The sequence below is a fragment of the Mizuhopecten yessoensis genome, unplaced genomic scaffold (assembly GCF_002113885.1).
Source record: "Mizuhopecten yessoensis strain PY_sf001 unplaced genomic scaffold, ASM211388v2 scaffold10685, whole genome shotgun sequence".
NCBI classification, from domain to species: domain Eukaryota; kingdom Metazoa; phylum Mollusca; class Bivalvia; order Pectinida; family Pectinidae; genus Mizuhopecten; species Mizuhopecten yessoensis.
In genome coordinates, this window is record NW_018408670.1 from 949,580 (window position 1) to 971,878 (window position 22,299).

Below are 22,299 nucleotides of genomic sequence, written 5' to 3' on the forward strand. Positions count from 1 at the left end.
CACCAGAGGTCTACCACCTTCACACTCTCATCAGGGACACTACTCTGGTCCCTAATAGCTGGGGGAATAATGGCATTCCAGCCATCTCCAGTAACGCCTTGGCCCTCAATTGATTTGTCTTCTTCTCCTCCGAGACTTCACTGGTTGCCGTCTCCATGCCGTCAGGGACAGGGCTGGGTACATCCTCGCTCTTGGGGGCAGGGTTGGTTTCGGCCAGAGACACCTTCTCCGTGCCCTCGGGGTCAGCGACAGTCCCCTCTTGGGTTACCGCCCTCTCCTTGCCCTCGAGAGCAGGCTCCTTGTCCTCCATGCCCTCGGGGGTAGGGACAGTGTCCTTTTGGGTCACCACCTCCTTTTCCTTTGCCCTCGACGGCAGGGTTGATCTCATCCTCGGCCTTCTCCCCCTCCATGCCCTCAGGGGCAGGGTTATTTACAGCCAAGGATTCCTCCGGCTCCTTCTCGGATACCTCATCTCTCATCTGAATCAATCTTCTCGGAGATTCCGGGAAGAGTGACTCAGAGTCATCGATACCAATATATTCAGGGGTTTTCAACATATCATCGTACCCGTAAGGTGGCGTCTGTCCCACCCTAGGGGAGGAACCCGCAGGTGTCACCTTCATCACTACACTCCTGATGCAGTGTGTTTGCTCCTGTCTAGGATGACGGGCTATAAAGTGACCCTTTAAATTGTGGCCTGCTCTCTGCATATATGTACATGCATCTTTCAACGGGGCACTTCTTTTGACTATCGTGCTTATCCCTTCTATGTTGTTCCAAGGCCTTTACAGTCTTGTATTTTTTCCTGCAATCCATACAAGGATAGTTTGATTATATTCTGTAAATATATAAAAACATACCATAGATATATAAATATTCTCTACCATTGCTATTAGCAATGTAGATGTATATATTGGCTTCTTTATACCTCCCCCTTTATATATATTTTGTTTTTGAATATGAAACTTAAAAATATTCATAACTCATAAACTAATTTCTGTAATTTCTTTCTTCATGTTGTCAATGGCTCTTAATCCTCAAAGCTGGGAGTTCTAGGATGCAAGACCGTCGTCTAACCAATCATCATGACGATAAAAACCATGTGGTCCTTATGGTGATGGCCACACCAGTATAAGCATTAATTCCGGATGACGATCTGGAGTCTTCAGATATGCCATAACGTGACCACTTGGATCACAACCAGCCCATTACCCTATGAGTAGCTGTCATGCCGACAACAGGCTGGGCTTGTTTACGTGTCCGCTCACTACTTGGAAAGCATACCCCTATAATATGTCATAATCACCATCATAGAACAACATTGGGCAGGTACACTGGGTGATTACAAGGGATTCCAACCCCAACCTTTACCCTCTAATACATGGGATTGTGAATATAAATCAAAATAAAACCACCCCCTAGATATGATATCCCAAAATTGTAATCTGTTGTGGTTTAGGCCTAACACTCTACAAACTAATGTCATAATCCTTTAACCACTTGGGTGTCGCTCTCTGTCGGCCACCTCTCCGGGTATTGGTTGGCATCTCGAGTGCTGTATTAGAAACCTCATTTTACAGTTGCTTTCCTTCTTTACTGTTTTTACACCTGGTACCTTTTGTCCTAAAAAGTGTCTGTGCTCTCCTTTGTAAGGTTTCAGTTGAACGTGATGAAGCACCTTGGGTTTTGAATGTGGTTTCTCTTGTAGTCTGAGAATCTCTCAACTACAATATATGGTCCAGTCCACTTCTTTTGTAATTTAGGTGACAGTCCTTTGGTCCTTCTGTTTTCTTTAGCCCAGACAGCATCCCCCCTATTGTATTGAATTCTTGTTAGCACGATGATCCTACAATTTCTTCTGACGGTTGCTTGCCTCCATAATTTGATCTCGGGCATCCTAATGTATATCCCAGTATTTGTCTGAGGGATTCGACATAAACAGGCACAATGTTTGGTGAGTCGTCTAGATTGGGAGGTTTCCCATATAACAAATCGACAGGTAATTCCATTTCCCGGCCCAGCATCATCATACTTGGAGAGTGTTTAGTTCTCTCGTGTATGGAAGAGATGTATGCCATCATGGCGAATAGCAAGTGAACAACCCAGTCTCTCTGGTCCTCAGCAACATACTTCCTTAATATGTCCTCCACTGTCCGATTGAAGCGCTCAACCATGCCGTCACTCTGGGGGTTATAAGGTGTGGTCCTTGTCTTATCAATATTTAGCCTATCACAGAGGCGCTGAAAGAGTTTTGACTCAAATTGTCTCCCCTGATCAGTGTGAATTTGTCGAGGTACCCCAAATCGACAGGCAAACCGTGATACAAACAAGTCTGCAACAGTACAGGCTTCCTGGTTAGGCATGGCAAAGCAATCAGTCCATCTAGTGAAATAATCAGTTATTACCAAGATGTACTTATTTCCAAAGGTAGACTCTGGGAGTGGTCCGACGATATCGACTGCTACTCGTTCCAATGGGTTTCCAACAATGTACTGTTTCATCTGACCCTGAAGTGTCCGAGGTGTTCCTTTTCTTTGCTGACACACTGTACATTCAGAACACCAATCTGCAACTGCTTTAGTAGAACCAATCCAGAAAAATCGTTCCTTAACTCGCACAGTGGTCCGAGTGACACCAAAGTGTCCTGAACTGGGATCTTGGTGTAGCATCTTTAACACTTCCTCACGGAGTGATTTTGGTAGTACCAGTAGATTTGTATTTCCTGTTTTCTGATTTCCCTTTATTTTGTATAAAACACCATGGATAACTGTTAGGGAATCCCAATGGGACCAGTAAGCTTTGCTTTGAATGTTGACATGTCAAATATCCTCCAAATTTGGTTGTTCTACAAACTTTTCTTTCCATCTAAGAACTGGTCCAATTGAGCATTCCGAATCTCCATAGATGATTTCCCGTTAAACCAGGGCCCAACTAATTCTTCATCAGTCACAGTGATCATTCTGATCATTTCAGGGTCTTTACTTTCTTGACGCTGACAATAATCAACTCCTCAATATGGGATAGTACGGTCCCTATACCAAAAGCACTAGCATCAGAGTCTAGGATGAATGGTGACTCTAGATTAGGGTACCGTAGGATTGGTGTTGAAGTAAGAAGGTCCTTCAGGCGTTCAAAAGATTCTTTGCATTCTAGGGTCCATTTAAAATGTGCTTCTTTTTCTGTCAGCTTATGCAATGGTTTTGTAATTGCTGAGAAATCTTTAATAAATCTCCTAAAATAGGAGCAAGTTTCTAGAAAGCTTCTTACCTCATGTACAGACTTCGGTGAGGGCCAGTTTCTCACCATTTCAATCTTTGTTGGATCTTTGGAGATACCTTCCCCAGAGACAATATGACCCAGGAAAACTACTTCTTTCTTAAAGAAATCACACTTTTTAGGTGCAATCCTAAGTCCAGCTGTTCGAATTCTCTGCAAGATTTCGGCCAAACGCGAAATTTAGGTTTCTGCGTCATAGGAGAAGACAAAAATATTTCTTTATTTTACACAGACTGACATGTTCCTTGAGAATGTGTGACTTCCCTGATACGGATTCAACCTATCCTGGTGTACTACCTTAGGTTTCGACTTCGAGTTCAATTGAATTCGTTATATCACCTCATTGATTTTCTTTTTCACAACGAATGGAGCAACACATGGGTGGGAAAGCTTGGGGCTTCTTTGTGGTTTACACTGGGGAGAATAAATCCATACCAAGTCTCCCTCAGAATAGGAGTTATGGTACGCTTTGTGATCATTTTTTCTCTTTTGTGCATAACTGGCTTTACTTATGTTCAGACGAGCAAACTCATGGATTGATAACAACTTTTGTTGTAGGTCATATCCGTAACCGGTTGCGTGAACTTTATTTGAATCTGGAGATCCATGCATAAGAACTATTGGCATGTTCATCATTCGGCCAAACATCAATTCACTTGGAGAAAATCCAGTACTTTGGTGTATTGCTGAATTGTGTGCCATTGTAAGGCTGGTAGATGTTTATCCCAATCCTTCTGACTACTTGAAACAAAAGATGCAATCCTGTTTTGTAGTGTCCGGTAAGCTCTTTCAACCAAGCCATCTGATTGTGGTCGCATCGGAGTCGTTCGTGTTTTCTCTGAACCGAGTATCCGACACATATCCTTGAATAGCAGGGACTCAAAGTCTGTACCCTGATCCGAATGGATCTGCATAGGAACATCGATATAAATCGCCCCTCTACTTTGTTTGCAGTAGTATGTGCTTCTTGATTTCTTACAGGTATGGCTGTTAGCCATTTTGTAAAGTAGTCTGATACTACTAATATATATTTGTTACCATTATTACTACGAGGTAATGGTCCCATAATATCAAGAGCAACTCTTTCAAGAGGTGCAACTACGTTATACTGTAACATAGCAGACCTTTGATTTCCTTTTGGTCTCTTTCGAGATGCACACACATCACATTCCTTGCACCACTTTTCCACATCTTTTCTCAGACAAAACCGGAAGAAGCGTTTTCTCACTTTATTTAGAGTTTTATTGATTCCTAGATGCCCTGCTGAAGGGCTAGCATGCAATTCTTGCATGATCATTGGAATTAAAGATTTTGGTACTACCATGTAATTGTGTTTCTTTTCCGTTGTCACTTTCCCACTTTCTATATAATATATCGTCCACCAATATTAATGAATCAAGGCGATTCCAGTAATATTTAAGTTCTACAGAGTGACTAGCTACTTCAGACCATACAGGTGATTTATTTTCTCTTAGAAGTCCAATAATGGAGTCTTCTGTTTGGGTCTATATAACCTCTGTCTATCCCCAATATCTCTAGTGTCCTCACATTTTCTTTCTCTCTAGTGCTACTCAAGTCTCTGCAAGTGCGGACAGCAGAGCGCATCCGTGGTCCTATATCACTTGTTTCTTCTGAGACCATGACCGATGAAACAGTTTCACTCTCTTTCTCTAAACTGTCTTTTGTAAGACTCTCGCAATACTTACCAATGGTATCATAATCTGGTTTCTATCGTCGCTGAGGGCATCAAAAGTGTAGTCACTTTTACTGATAGAATCTTTAACTAAAGTCTGGTGATTACTTGCCTCCTCAAAATGAAACTTGGCAAGCGTTCCTGCATGTATCGACCTATGTAGGGGTCATAGTGAAACTTGTGTCCTCGGAACTATGCTGGTCTATATCTGCTATTCCATCAGAGTATCGTATTTCTGCTCGTACGCAGAAAGAACAACTATCGGAGACGCATGGTCTCCTAGACATTGCATCAGCATTTGAGTGGACTCTGCCCGCTCCGTGCTGGATATCATAGTCATATGTAGCTAGAGTTTCAAGCCATCGCGCCATTTGTTCTTCTGGCTTTTTGAAGTTCATGAGCCATTTTAGGGCTCCATGATCACTTCGAACTAGAAAGTGACGTCCATACATATAGTGGTGAAAGTTCTTGATTGAACTAACCACAGCTAACTGTTCACACCTGGTAACACAATACCTTCATTTTGCTTTTGAGAAACACTTAATATTGTATGATATAACCTTCTCCTGGCCGTTTTGCACTTGTGAAAGTACAGAACCCATTCCAACGTTACTTGCATCAGTGTCAAGTATAAACATGTCTTCTGTAGTTGGGTATGGCAGAATTGTTGCGCTGATAAGTGAATGTTGTAGCTTTCTGAAGGCTCCTTCACATTCGTTTGATCAAGCGAATCTTTCAACTTTCTCGGTCAGTTTGTGCAAGGGTTTTGCTATGGTTGAAAACCCCCGTACGAATTTTCTGTAATAAGAACACAGGTCGAGGAATCTTCTAACTTCCTTGACGTTCCTTGGTGTTGGCCAATTGTTGACAACTTCAATTTTACTAGGGTTTATTGGAAACACCTTCTCCACTTATAGTATGTCCAAGAACTGACACAGTTTCCCTGAGAAATAAACACTTCTTTTGTGATAACTTCTTATTTGTCTCTTTTATCCTACTGAGTACTTGGTTAAGACGATCTATGTGTTCGTCAAATGCCTTTGAAAATACAATTATATCATCTAGGTAAACTAAACAAATGTTCCAAGTCAGACCAGATAGACCTCTTTCCATCAGTCTCTCAAACGTTGCATGTGCGTTACAAGGACCGAATGGCATAACTGTAAATTGCCAAAGTCCACTGCCTTGTATAGAAGAGGCTGTTTTCGGACGGTCTTTTTCTCCAACTCCTACTTGCCAAAATCCAGACTTTAAATCTAGCGTGCTTAACCAAGCTGAACCTGAAAGTGCATCTAAGGTATCATCTATTCTTGGACGGGGTTGACTGCCTTTTGTAGTACACTCATTGAGCTTACGGAAATCGCAACAGAACCTTACGGAGCTATACGATGGGTTTTTTTAATTCCATTATTTACCATGTTTTTAATCTCAGACTCTTGCAAGTGGAATGCGATAAGGCTGCTGTCGGATTGGTTAAACTTGCCTTGTGTCGATCGTATGCTCTACCAAATGAGTGCAACCAAGATAGTCAGGCGACTGAGGGAACAGTGTTGTGTGCCTCAGTAACAGTTCTTTCAGTTTAAGTCTCTTTTAAAGCTATTCTACAACATGTGATCAGTTTGTTTCGTCTTTAACGAAACAGTGGATCTTTTCCCCATTCATATTGATACACCTTTTACTCATACTGATGTAACATTAATGGACGTTCAGAAAGTCGATTCCGAGTATTCTATCATTGCTAATGCCAGCCAACAAAATATCTTGATTGAATGTCTTGTTGCCCAGTGCTATGTCGATATTCATCGTGCCATGAAAGGGTGACGCCTCTCCCGTTGCTGTTACTAAAGTCATGTTAACAGGTGTTATAGTCGGTCTCTGTGATAGAGGCCATGACTCTGTTAAGCTTTCTTAACATTGTTACACTGTATGACCCTGTATCAACTAACATAGAAACTGTCGTATTGGCTACTTTAGCATCGTGCTATGAAAGGGTGACGCCTCTCCCGTTGCTTTACTAAAGTCATGTTAACAGGTGTTATAGTCGGTCTCTGTGATAGAGGCCATGTCTCTGTTAAGCTCTTTCTTAATATTGTTACACTGTATGACCCTGTATCGACTAACATAGAAACTGTCGTATTGGCTACTTTAGCTAACACAGACAAACCACCATCCGTTTCTGAACCACTTGCAATTAGTTTGACCTCGGACTTCGGTTGTTAAGGACGAAAGTTGTTCTTTACGTTTGTCTAACTTATCATCCGTACTACATTTAGTAGTAATTGGTTCCACAACCCTCACCGAGTGTCTACCTCTCGTTTTGTCTGCTACCCTATGAGCTTCAATTCTTACAGTTATTCACTCAGCTTCGCTGATCGATTTCGACCAACTTCCCTGAGCTTTAATCTTATGTCAGTATCGGGTAACGCATCTATGAAGTAATCCATAGCTAAAAATTCAATCATATCTGGAGCAGCATTAGGATATGCTGTCCTTGTGAACTTTTTGATTTACTGAGCTAGTTCGGGAATGGTTTCGTTTTTCTCACTAGTTTTACTTTGTAAGTTAGAGCGATAAACTTCTGCCCTGCTCTCTGAGCCAAATCTGTTGTTCAGAGCGTCAATGAGACTCCTGTAATCACGTTTTTGCCTGTGATCCATTTCGTTCAACAGAGCTCTAGCCCCTCCAACTAAACTGCTGGCCGGATACAAGGACTTTGTTTCATAACTCCACTGATTTATTTCAGACACAATGTTAAATTGAGTTAAATACTCATCTTAATCTTAATTCTGATCCATCGTAAGTATGAGGTTTCTTTTTGCTATGATTGTTTCTTGAGTTGGACATATTGGAAAAACTACTTGACGGGGAATGATTGTTGGCGCTATAATCAACGCTATGCCGACGATTATAAGCCACCGGCAAGAGCCTAAAGTCACTTTCGGTGATATCAATGGCGGGCCGTTGAGGTGTATTGTTAGAGAGCCCATGTCCTAATATATCATTAGACCGTATAAAGGAAGTCACTGTCTCGGAATCACCCTCAGCGAAATTGACACATTTTGTTGTGAAAGAGAATTGCTATTGGAAATTTGACTTTGCAAATTATCAAGTTTATTCTCAAATTCTACAAAATATTTGTGCATTTCTGTAAATCAGTACTTATTATACTCATGTGACTTTCTATTACATTTTGAATTGCAGCTCCATCCAGCACTTTTATTTTTTCCGTTAGAAGTTAGTTGATCTCTCTCGTGTAACTCATTTAAACCGATTTCGTTCTCATCACATTCGGATGTTGTACTTAAGACTCGAAAACTGACGATGTTTGAATCGTCCATTTTTAGTGTTCAGTATTTTTTTGTACAAGAAACCAAACACGCCACCAATATATATAAATATAGGAACTTTCAAACAGAACTATTTTATACTAGTCTATATTTGTATTTATAGATTTATATATATATTTATATATTTCTTTCACTTGAAATTAATTCAAGTATAAAATGGGATGTTTTTTATCTTCCTTCCACCGCTGCCACCATTGTAACGTTGCTAAGTCATTTATATTATGTCAAGTTGACGTCTATGTGAGTCCCTCGGCTTTTGGTATGCTTGGTCTCCGCAGTTCTGTGGTTGTTCCTCTTTGTTGTTATAAACAACACAATTCAAGAGTACAATTCAACTTAGAACTTTTATTAGTTCAACTAAATATTTATATTTATATTTGGTACATATATATACACATTTTCTTTCATGCAAAATGATACAAAATATGCCCCAATACACCTCACCACAACAACAGGATCGAACGAGCCTATCGGAGATTATTGGCGAATATTGGTGATTATTGGCGAATTCGGGAGAATGACAGTTATATTTCTTTTCTAACAATTGAGTTCACACGAGAGAACCAATAACAACTAAGATAAATATCAGAGTATATTTATATGTATTTATCACAACTAAAGTATTATTTACCTATCACATATTTCTATTGGATAATGTTGGAGATTAATGGAGACTATCGGAGACGGGAATTACTTCACTCATATTATTATAAGTAACACAATATGGTGGATATTCTTTACAAGAACGCCCAAGTGTCTTTATGAGTTACCTCGTCACTGCAATTCATTGTTGGCAAAATTTGGTAAATAGTATATTAGAGTAGTTGATCGCGCAGAGGTGATGGTATGTCGACCGTCTCTTGAGAGGAGTAAAATCGCTCTCCTTGAATATTTTCGTTTCACACCTATGAGCTGACCAAGCGAAATCGAGTATTCTGAACAGTTACCCGGATGTAATAATCCTTTGGTTTTTAGATTCTCCAATAGCAATACTTACATAGATAGAATCCGAGAGTTCCGAATGCAAAACAAATATTGCGTTGTACAAAGCAGATGACAGCCGTCTAACAGTTAATACAATCTTTGATTATGATCAATTGGAAACGTATCAGGATAAAAGGTATGTCACATTAATGACAGAAAACATTCTTCTTTTTGGGAAATATAATCTTGATATTCGTGTATAATTATTATAGAAACCGAAGCGAGAATAGACCTGGAGTATAATACTGATCACTGTAATATTTCAAGATCGCGATCGGTAACTTGTCATAATATGCCAATACCTAATCAACATATAGTATATTAATTTCAACTTCATCATACACTCATTCCTAAAAGAAATACAATATGGATACCAATGTTATTCATTCATATAGCGATGATATTCGTAACAAATAAATTACAAGATTGTCATAACTTTCTACATTGGTAAACCGACAATAATATGTACTACATGTACTAACTGTAATGCTTCCAATATTGTAATAGGTAGGGTCATTGAAGTTATAAGGGAGGGGGGATCATTGAATGCATGCTGTTTGTTTGATTTAGAGTATAGAGAGTATTTTAATGAATTAGTTATGTTTTGAAAATATCTCTTTATTTTCGAATCTACTAGTCAAAAGGTCCTGTTGAATAAAAAATTCAATGGTCCTGTTTTAAGTGCACTGGTCCAGAAAATGAGGGATGGAGGCCTTAGGCGAGCACCCAATGCACTCGAGTAGGGGGGTCCGGATAATTTTGAAATCTAGAAGCTCTGTGGAGCATTCAGGGTAAAATAAAGCTTTTTAAAGCTGCTGAAATTTTTAGATAAATTTACAAAATATCTACAGGCCCTGCAGGATAGCTTGTTGAAGAACCTACTGGTCTGCCTGGAAAAGAACTTTCCAACGGCAAGCAGACCAGCGTTTTAATTCCACCCCTGCTTTCTTATTAAAAAGGCAAGTATGTTTGTACTACTGATATGTAAATGGACTACAGTATAATTCACAAATGGCCAATCAAAAAATACCAAATTGAAGATATTGCAATAACTCTGTTGTTCTCCTATTGACAATTACTTGAAAGCTGATTTTTGTTTTTGTTTTTTTAAAAATTGTTATCCAGTTCAACTTATACAATTTATATTGTAAAAAAAATCATTATAATGAAATTTGGAATGTAAATAACCCGACGCACAGGGATATTAAATTAGGAGTGGGACGACTGGTTCGCCCGTTGTCAGTATAATGTGACCGGGTGGGGCGTCCTGCTGGGTGTCTTCGGCAGTATGTTTCAGTGAGGTAGCACTACAAAGTCGGCATCTGTTCCGCGCTATCACAAGGAGACAAACACGAACATATCGCAGCCTCCCAAAATACACACACATTCACTACACGCATGCATCTTGCACACAGGGGAGGCCGTCCTTAAATGACCTTAGCTGTTAATAGGACGTTAAACAAAATCAAACAAACAAACAAACAAAATTCTTCTAGGGGACCATATGAACTGATTTTTTTACGCCCGTCAAATTTGACGGAAGTGTTATGGTATGGGGGTTGTTCGTCCGTCCGTCCGGCGTAAACTTTTGTTTGTCCGGCAATCACCTCTTACATTTTTCGACCGATCTCTTTGAAACTTGGTATACATTATAATCATGATATGAAGTTGTGTCACCCTTAAACGAATTTTGATTCGACCATTTTTACAAAACTCATCGCCTTTTGTTCATTTCAGTATTTCATTTTTTGTCCGGAGATCTTCTCCTTTATTTTTTGACGGATTTCTTTGAAACTTAGTAGGCTAAATAATCATGATATGTTGTTGTGTTTCCTGGAAAATAATTTTGATCCAACAATTTTTGCAAAATGTATTGCCCTTTGTTCATTTAATTATTCGATTTTTAGCTCAATCTGGCCCAAAGGACCAAGTGAGCTTATGGCATGGTGCGGCGTCCGTCGTCCGTCCGTCGTCCGTCCGGCGTCAACTTTTTACTTTAAACAACTTCATCTCAGTAACCAAAAAGCCTAGGGTGATGATATTTGGCCAGAAGCATGCTTGGATGAAGGGCTACCAAGTTTGTTCAAATAAATGATCTTTATCAATATTCAATGTCACAGGGGTCAAATATGTAAAAGGCTTTAATCAACTTCTTCTGAATAACCAAGAGGCCTAGGATGATGATATTTGGCCAGTAACCTGCTGGGAAGAAGGGCTACCAAGTTGTTCAAATAAATGACCTTGACTTATATTCAAGGTCACTGGGGTCAAATATGTTAAAAACATTTAAACAACTTCTTCTTAATAACTGAGAGGCCTAGGGTGATGTCATATGGCCAGTAACATGCTATGATGAAGGGCTACCAAGTTTGTTCAAATAAATGACATTGACTTATATTCAAGGTCACAGAGGGCAAACATGTTTAAAACATTTAAGCAACTTCTTCTGTATAACCAATAAGCTTAGGGTGATGACATTTGGCTAGAATCATGCTGGGATGAAGGGCTACCAAGTTTGTTCAAATAAATGACCTTGACTTATATTCAAGGTCACAGAGGGCAAACATGTTTAAAACATTTAAGCAACTTCTTCTGTATAACCAATAGGCTTAGGGTGATGATATTTGGCTAGAATCATGCTGGGATGAAGGGCTACAAAGTTTGTTCAAATGAATGACCTTCATCTTTTTTCAAGGTCACAGGGGTCAAATATGTTTTTAACCTTTGAACAACTTCTTCTGAACAACCAAGAGGCCTAGTATAATGCCAGTAACATGCTTGGATGGAGGACTACCAAGTTTGTTCAAATGAATGACCTTGACATATATATTCAAGGTCACAGTGGTCAAATATGTTTAAATCTTTAAATGATTTGTTCTGTATGACCAAAAGGTCCAGGGTAATGATATTTTGCCAAAAGCATGCTGGGTTGGAAGACTATAAACTCTGTTCAACCTAATGTCCTTGTTTGACATTCAAGGTCACAGGCGTCATATGTTTAAATCTTTTAATAGGTTTTATGAATCAATCACTGATATTCTGCCTGTAGCTGTATTTTAGTCCACTTTAAGATTATAAGTGTGAGATTAATACTAGGTGAGCGATGCAGGCCCATTGGGCCTCTTGTTTTGCCCGGAGATTTTCTCCTACATTTCTTTTGCATGTCGGCTAACCACTCTTAGAATGATGCAGATCTTATTTGAATGTAAGAAAGTATATAACACTATATGATATTCGACGGGCGTATATTGTTCCGCCCCGCGGTACTCTTGTTCCACTCCTAATATCGATTTTACTTTAACTGAACAGTCAAAACTTTTCAATTTATATTCTAAATAAAATTACTATTGATAAATGGAGTGTCAATTCTGGTATAAAAATGCACTCAACTGATGCAGCAGCGATAAACCATCACAACTAAATTGGCCACTTCTCATTTCAGTTTTATTTTTCATCTAAATAAATTTATTACTCTTTAGAGTGACCCCTCACTTTTTTGTGTTGACTAAATTTATAAAACAAAAGTAAACTGAAAGTGGCCCATTCTATACACTGGCCATGATGACACACATATAAAAATTAAAGAAATCAAGAAAAGAAAATCGACACAAACCTTGTATATATAGTATGAAAATGAACTCAGATGGACAATTTGTAAATATAAAAACGTACTAGGGGGCGGAGGGGGCGTTACTTCAATAATGTGTACGGTAATAATCAACTGTTTTTTATTATACAACCTAGGCAGAGACATAAAATCACTATATGTAATACATTGAATCTATCCTCGAAGCAAAGGTTTAGCTAGCAAACCCCGGCTCTACGTTATCATGTCAGTTATAACCGGACTAGTTTAATCGTTATGAAATATGAGACACATTAAAATAGTTTAGTTTTAATTATTACCATCGGATTTTTATTGTTACAAAGGCTTCATATTTGGAGCATGGATTCTCATAAAACCATGTTAAAATGACCGACGTTATAGGCACTGCTGATTTTGAATAGGAATTTTGTTTCTCGTGACTATTTCTATTGACAGAAACAAGGCCTGTACACTGCAGGTGCGTGCTGTAGTACACCTTTCAAACCATCTGAAATGTTTCATAGATGATATACGCAAACCTCAGCTCTAAGTCGCTTCTGAAATGCTCCTTGCGCATGCAGTCGCCGGTGCCGGGAAGGAAGACGGAGTTCAAGGTTAATCAAGTTCGAGTCAGCCTCTGCATATGCCGCGCCATTTTGTAAGGGTAGAGGAATATCAGGTATAGCATCATTTTTCAACACCGGCCTATTGTATGGTGACGACATCCCCAAGGGAAAACAAGATGCCCAGAGGGCCTGAATCGCTCACCTGGATATCTAGGCAATCATGGCAAAATATTCTCCAAATGATATCCAAGGGAATATGCCAGACCCCAATGCCAATTCTTGTAGTATGTCTGTATTAGATTGTTCATGCCCAGCAATTTAATGTATGGGGTTGGGATCTCAACTGTTTCCAAGCTGTGACTCAGAAACTAGATCCCTAGGGTTGTGGCCAGACCCCAGGATAATTCTAATATCATGACTGCATTCGTCTCTTTTTGTCCAGCATTTGTATTTATAGTCTTGGGGTGGGGATCTCAACCGTTTTAAAGTTATGACCCAGGGGTTAAGTCTGCAAGGGTGGGGCAGACCCCAAGGCCATCCTGGAAGCATATGTGCATTCATATCTTTATACTCAGCAATTGTATATAGGGTATAGGTTATAGGGTGGGGATCTCAACTGTTTCCAAGCTGTGACTAAGAAACTATGTCCCTAGGGGTTCGGTCAGACCCCAGGGTCTATTCTAATACCATGACTACTTTTGTCTCTTTATGCCAAGCATTTGTATATATAGTTCTGGGGTGGGGATCTCAACCGTTTCAAAGTTATGACCTAGGGACTATGTCTCAAAGGGTGGGGCCAGACCCTAGGCCATCCTGGAAGCAAATGTGAATGCTTCTCTTTATACTCCACAGTTGTATATATGGTTATACCGTGGGGATCTCAACCATTTCCAAGTAATACACTTTTTTGGCCCCTCCCCTTTGCACGGGGGGGGGGGGGGGGGGGGGAGTCAGCCCCACCATTTGTACAATTTTGAATTCCTGCCTCCCTCCCATGAATGCCTCAGACCAAATATGATCAATATCCGTGGCATAATTCTACAGAAGAAGTCGTTAATAGCAATATGACCAAATGACTAGTTTTAGGAAAGGTTGACGGACGACGGACCTTCGGGCAAGTGAGCTTAAAACGATCTGGGATCACGTGCTTAACTTTTGTGAGTGAAATATTCAGCTTGAATGTGTGTCGTGTGTAGTTTATCCAGGCTTGACGGTATGGCTTCTCTCTCGAAAAACGAAAAACGAAAAACACAACACACATGGAGGCACGTCCTTAAATGACCTTAGCTGTTAATAGGACATTAAACAATTTAAAAACCAAACCAAACCAATCGTATTTAACAGATGACAACATGTGGTGCAAATGATTTTTATCCTTGTTCCTTATATATTATGACATGGCTAAAATATAAGATTTCGTCATCAGTAGGACTGTCGACTCTTTACTGTGTCTTATATCATGTATGATGAATTTGTTTTGAACGCAAACAGGAGTTGAACGTTGTCAAGCAAAGATTGTAAATTACCGGTTTCTTGACTCTTCACCTGGAAACAACTCACTAAGCCGCAATGTGCCGAGTCAGTGAAGCCAGCTGTTAGAAAATATCCAGACATTTTTTCCAAATAGTTCTCTTAAACTCGGGCATTCAGTGGGATGTGCAATATGTTTACCTATTCCGTCCCCTACTGGATGTTAGAAAGGTGCCATAACACTCATGGGATTCGAAGGGTAATGAAGGACGAACACAGCATGCAGTGAAGTAGACGGAAGAAATTTTCCTACTTTCAAAGGCATATGGCACCCTTCATTTCTCCATGGTTTAGTTCCTATAGCTGCATTTTTATAATATTATCATCTATTTTTAATGAATTGTATGTTTCCTTTTATTTCACATTATGGATTGCAATCAAAAAAATTGTTATCGATGATTTCGGATGTTGACAAAAAATAAAGATGACTCTGCCTCGATATTAATCAATAGTGTACAGTGTACTTGTTATGCCGATATGGAATTCAAAAACCTAGAACCGGAAATCTTATGATCTACGTGTCGTATTTGTAACCAGAGAGTATCTATTCTTGAATCGAAAGTGGTCCAGCCTACGGGTTTGATAGTATATGTTACAAGTCATTCATGTCTTTGCCTCTGTTGAGAAGGTAACGTTGTGGCGTTTATGAATGATGATTAGCAATCGATAGTCTTACCAAACATCAGTAAATATGGAAACATTCGTGTAAGAATAACACACTCGGAATCACTTGTTGTATTCAGCTGTATACAGAAAACATGAACAAAAGGGATCCACATGCAGTTTCATAGAAGGTTAAAGTTCATAGTATACTGGATTATCACAAGCAGTGCAGGGGAGATTACTCTAACTTGTAGAGAAGTAAAAATAGCATTTCTATTCCAGATGATAAGAACCGAGTACTCTGTCAGAAACCAGCTGAAGATATGTATTCACATACTCGACTTCACGAGCAGGAAAACGATTACGATACATTCGCTAAACCGGACAATGACTTCGCGGGAATATATGACAATATGCAGAATTTAAGACACCAAGACTTGGCAAGAGGGAAGTGAATACGCGAAAATGGGGACACGAATACCCGAAATATCACAAGATCACACCTACTCGCATACAAAACACTCAAAACGTGTAGCTGGGTACGACACCTTTAGAAATCCACAATTCAGCAAAGACACAGGTGCCGTGTATGATCATACTCACAAGGTGCTCAATGAGAGCCTGTATGATACGTTAACGAAGACGAAATGACTGATGAAGGACTTCATCTCGCATCATCACCTACCAGTCAAAACGTCCCGACTTGTACGGCTGGAAGTTACAATGCATTCTACCATCACGTGCTCGATGTAATAAAACCCAAAAAATGTATGTTATTAATCACCGGAGATGCATGTTTTAAAATATAATTCAATTAGAAATATAGGAGGCCAGAATGTACCAAAGTATAAGAAGAATAAGGTAGATATCCGGGTTTTACTCCAATTACATTATCATTTAAATATTTTGAACAAGTATTAAGAGTTAAAAATGTGATTTCTAGGTTAATCGTGTCCAAATAATGATGGTGTGAGATACTCTCAGGTTCGGTTTGCCAACAGCGACACCGATCTTTGATAGTAATTAAACCCATAACAAGACATAAATTTCAGAGTAAAGATTATTGCTGCTCGTGTCATTATTAAAACATTAAGATGAAATATCCAGCTGTTTCTGAGAAAGCTTATCTGTCACAATATTGAATCACATTTCAGAATGTGATACATTTATCAAAATATACACTTTATTCATAAATGGGACAAAGTAACTTTTAATTGATTATCATCTAGGATATGTTTTGTGACCGGTGAGCTTTTTATATATTGACGTTCTCAGAATTTTAGATTACAACATACACTTGTATGTATACTTATATTGTTAATGTCAGGAAAAAAACATATATGTTGGTGATACTTATAAGTCTATTTGGCACATCCATAATATGCCAACATATGGTACTCAGGTGAACATAACCCGTTTTTGTATTTGTTTGTGTATCGTATTCACATTTTTGGCGTTTTAATTTTTGTTTGTTAATGTATTCAAATTATACAATATTGATATTCCATAACTAAAGTGAGAAAGTTGGAGAGAGCTGTATCGGATACCGATGATTTTTCTCATGAAGTTCACAGCATAGAAATGAAGTGTTTGATTTTTACATGTATTACAATATTTTGAACTGTAACCGAACACACATAGACTATAGCTCAAACATTTTCAGAAGGAGACGACTCTGTTATATGCGACACATTTAGAACATTTAAGTGTTGCTATAGTTCGTAGGGCGTTGTTCCCTTTCTGTATTTTGAATGTGTTATATGTTGTTTACTTGTTTATGTATATTAAACAAACAAAAAATGCATTCAAGAAATTTGCACAAAATGCATACTAACACAAATATAAATCCGCGATTTTTGTTTTTAAATCTTTACAAATCCGTTTTCTGTGATTCATCATGATGTGACATTTAATATTTATATAAAAATAATATAAAAAAACAATCTGTATGCATGTTGCAATTAATGAATATGCCTTCATATATGAAAATGAAACATGACGATGAATCATTTGAATAAAGGAAGGTGTATACTTAAAGTTAAAAGCTTTTGACATGCCGAAATATTCGTGTACACAATACAAACGAAACGAGCGGCGGTTTTCACGGATACATGCATACAACGCCCCCACTCCCTATGTGATCAAACGTGACATTTGATTCGCTAATCTTGACAAATGAACATTAAGAATCTCTAATCCGATGTAGAAGTTGACGTTATCATCACTAAGTATACATATACAATAAATGTTTTCAGGATTTCTGGACTTTAGACGCGTTCAAGTGTGACTTTTGACACTTTTAAACCTTGACCAATGACCACCCAAAACTCTAATCAGGTGTAGAACTTGATGGTATCAATAATAATAACATTTTACCAGTGAAATATGTAAAAAAAAAACACACTATAATTTAGGAGAAAGCTTTTCCTGATTTTACCAATTAAAACACTGATTACAAACTACCCTGAGAAAAGTGGCCCATAAGGTAAAAGTCTGGCTAGCTTAACGATACGCAGCCCTCGAGAAAATCCGTCTGAGACATCAGCCATTTTATGAACTACATTACCACTATGCTAAAATCAGAAATTATAAGAATACCAACTATGGCTTTTTACATTTAAATTTTAAAAAATGCGGAGATGACTGGGTTTTCTTTGGCGTAGGATTGTCTAGACATACTTGTGGCAAAAGGGTCCAGATCAAGTATTGTCAGCTTTATGTTTCGCTTAGCGTTCCGGCGTAGGTTTTCGTAAAAATGTTATAAACATTATATCTAACAGTGTCTTCAGTAACATCAAATATCTTTCACGACGCATATACTTGATTGAAGTATCGACCAGATTGCATATGTGATACTGTATCGTTCCAATTGTCGTTATTGCCCGCCCGTGTAATAACCTATCAATATCCGTCCGTATCCGGTGATATCAGCCCGCTTCCAGTCGTTAGCTCATTGAATACCTGAATAAGTTGAACTGATCGACAAAGAAAATGACCAACGGTTAGACGAGGCAATGCTTGTTAACATCGAAAGGAAGGACACCGGTAGTTTTGTCGACAGCATGAAAAACGGCAACATGAAGAGGAAAACTGAGAATGACAAAGTAAAATGTATATGATAAAAATGTTATAACATGCCTGTTTTCATATCAAGTCCTATCTTGGCCCTCAATCTATATCAGTCCCCCGGGCCTTCAGCCCTTGGCCCTGATATAGCGAGCTCCGACCAATCTGGGGTCGGATATGAAAACAGGCATGTAATTACCTCTAAATATCTTTCACGAAAATTGCTTATATCTTGATATCGTTCACGAGTGTGTATCCGGACAAAGAAGAAAACGTATCTGGATAAAGGTGGCAACGTATCCGGACAAAGAGGGTAACATAAAAGAAGTCAACGTATCCGGACAAGGAGGACAAATATCCGGACAAAGGTGGTAACGTATCCGGACAAAGGTGGTAACATATCCGGACAAAGGTGGTAACGTATCCGGACAAAGACGGTAACATATTCAGGCATAGGATTTGAACGTATCAGGACAAAACAATAATGTTCTCGAACAAACGATGAAACTATCCGGACAAAGAAGTCAACGTATCCGGACAAGGGTGGAAAAGTATCTCGACAAAGACGGTTACATGCTCAAACGAAGGAGGTAACGTATCCGGACTAAGGAGGTAACGTATCCGGAATAAGGAGGTGAAGGTGGACCTTTCTGAGTGTTGATTACCCTCGTCATTCCCGACAAATGGGTAACTGTTCGGAATATTGAATTTGAAATTCCCGGCTACACTCTTTGTTGTAATTATGTCTGGTTTCGTAACTTATAAAACCATGTTTGGATTAACGGGGTAAAAATGTCTGAACAAATACAGGTTACTTGATAAATAAATACTCATTTTCACGAGTGGGGTGAATATTTTGATATTTTTTACGAGTGGGGTGAATATTTTGATATTTTTTACGAGTGGGGTGAATATTTTGATATTTTTCACGAGTTGGGTGAATAATTTAATATAAGTTCGTTGCACGAGTGAAAACTATAAAAACATTTAACCAACGAGAGAAATATAGCTGCATTTATGAGTTAACCGATACTATTCTGTTCATCGTGATTTTCTATATAACAGTAGATGTGAAATAGCCGCTATAAATCCTCACGGAAATGTAAGATCCTCACTTTTCTGTGAGGCCCTTATTTTTAGGTTTTCTGCAAGGTGCGCAATTTTCTGTGAGCGTCATTGTGTATATATAACTATATATGTATTGTAAGGTCCTCGCTTTTCTGTGAGCGTCATTTTGTATATAACTATATATGTATTGTAAGGTCCTCACTTTTCTGTGTGCGTCATTGTGTATATAGCTATATATGTATTGTAAGGTCCTCACTTTTCTGTGAGCGTCATTATGTATATAACTTTATATGTTTTCGCAATACTCATTTTTCTGTGAGTTATATAGTTTTGTGAGACACATTTTTCTGGGGTCACATTGCGGTCACATTACATGTTTTATAAAAGTCGCTGGTTTACCTAGGGTTTCAGTAGTACCGCATGGCTCAGAAACAGATCGACCTCGTCAGTGCCGGAAACATCGACGTCTGTGAAGTTTCTGCTAGCAGTATTACCTGTCGTATAGTATTAACGCAGCAAGTCGTCGTTAAGAAAGTCAAAAGTAAGGTGAAAGTTTGTTTACGTGAGGAAAAAAAGAGTTTACAAATCACAGGTGACTTTTTAAAAAAAACCTATTGTTTCAATCGGAAAGTCTGCAGTGTGTTTATTCATTTATGGAAAATGGCATGTGAAACCGACAGCGTTCGTCATACCGTAAACGTGATACAGCCTCGTCATTCATCGTTGATCAAGTGTTGTGACAGAATAGATACATTTGTTAACTGGTCAAAAAACCATCATCATTCACCCTATCAACTGGCAAGTAACGGACTTTTCTATACAGGAATTGAAGACTGCGTCACTTATTTTATGTGTGGTGTTTCGTTAAAACATTGGAACTATTTCGACGATATCGTAACAGAGCACATGAGATGGTCTCATTATCGTTATGTTGACCAAAGAGGAGATGCGTCGCATAGACGTGGCATATTACAACTTTAAGAACGGCGGTACATTTCTCAGGCCTACGAAAGTACATCAGATATTGAAATCACAAGGCTATAAATCGCCAGGTCTTTATAAGATTAGGCGATATATACAAAGTTTTGATGATTACAATTTACAGAAACCTCCAAGGCGTTCATTTAACAGAGCACGGGTAGAAGTTTCCGGTCCTTATGAGCAATACGATGTAGGTCTTGCAGACTTTTCCTCCCTCTCAAAGCAGAATTCTGGCTATCGCTTTCTCCCCGTCGTCATTGACGTAATCACTCGTTTCTTATGGATCGAGCCTATAATGACAAAAACAGCCAGAGATGTATTAAATGCGGTTAAAAAAATCATTGAAAGAGGCAAAGTACCAAAGCGCATGCGTAGCGACAAAGGAGGCAAGATGAATAATAGATTAATGAAGAAATGGTGTGAAGAACATGACGTACAATATTTTACCAGCCAGAATGAGTCCAAAGCTAATTATGCAGAAAGGTTAATTAGGACGCTTAAGACGATGATGTATAGATATTTTACAAAATATAGAACTTATCAATACATCGACAAATTACAAGATTTTGTTGGGAATTACAACGCCACGCCTTATAGGTCCTTCAATGGGCTACCACCAAGAGACGTAAGCGATTCCAATAAAGCCGATGTATTTGCCTATTTGTATCTTAAGAAGATGAAGCCAGTAAAACAAAAGGTAAATAAAAGTAAAAGAAACCCTTTTAGACTGAAGATTGAAAGTCTCGTGAGAATTTCTCATTTAAGGCAACCTTTCACAAGAGCTTATCAACAACAATGGTTTTCCGAAATTTTTAAAGTGAGTAGGCGATTTCTACGACAAGGCATTCCACAATATCAGCTGGTCGACTTTTTAAACGAGGACATTAAAGGAAACTTTTACCAGTCTGAACTACAAAGAGTGGACAAGGACGAAAATTCCGTTATGGTACATCGAAACAAAACTAAAGAAGTGTAAGAGACGTGGACAGATCGAATGGCTTGTAAAATTCGAAGGTTGGCCTTCACAATATAACCAGTGGATTATTGAAAAAGATATCAAAGACATAACGAGCAAGTAAGATGTCACACTATGTAGTCATTCACAGTGATAGGAGTCAAACATATTTTCCCGAAAACAATATTGCACAGTTTCGATCACACTTTCAATCCTTGCTAAATCTCGAGGGGGTATGGAAAGTAGCACTAGTAGATATAATATTTACTTACACAGCGACGTATGCGGTGAAACTTTTGTCGATGGGGAAAAGGAAAGCCTTCTCCGAGTGCACGTGGTGAGAGCGTTGAAAGTAGGAAACTGGTCACAGACATTCGACAGCCCATTCTACGTTCCCGTGAGAAAAACTGAAATCAGAGAAGTAGAAATCAATGTAAAGACCGGCAAAGGAGATCCTTTTTCATTTCCTAAAGGACGAGCGACGGTTACACTTCATTTTAAACAGTTTCCGTTTTTAGCATGAATGTTTCAAAGATGTACGTCCCTAACGTACGGAAGTGGATGAAATATTACCAAGATGTACATTTGTAGCACAAGGCAAGGAAAATGCTTATGTAAACAACGTGAACAGGAACGTAAAACAA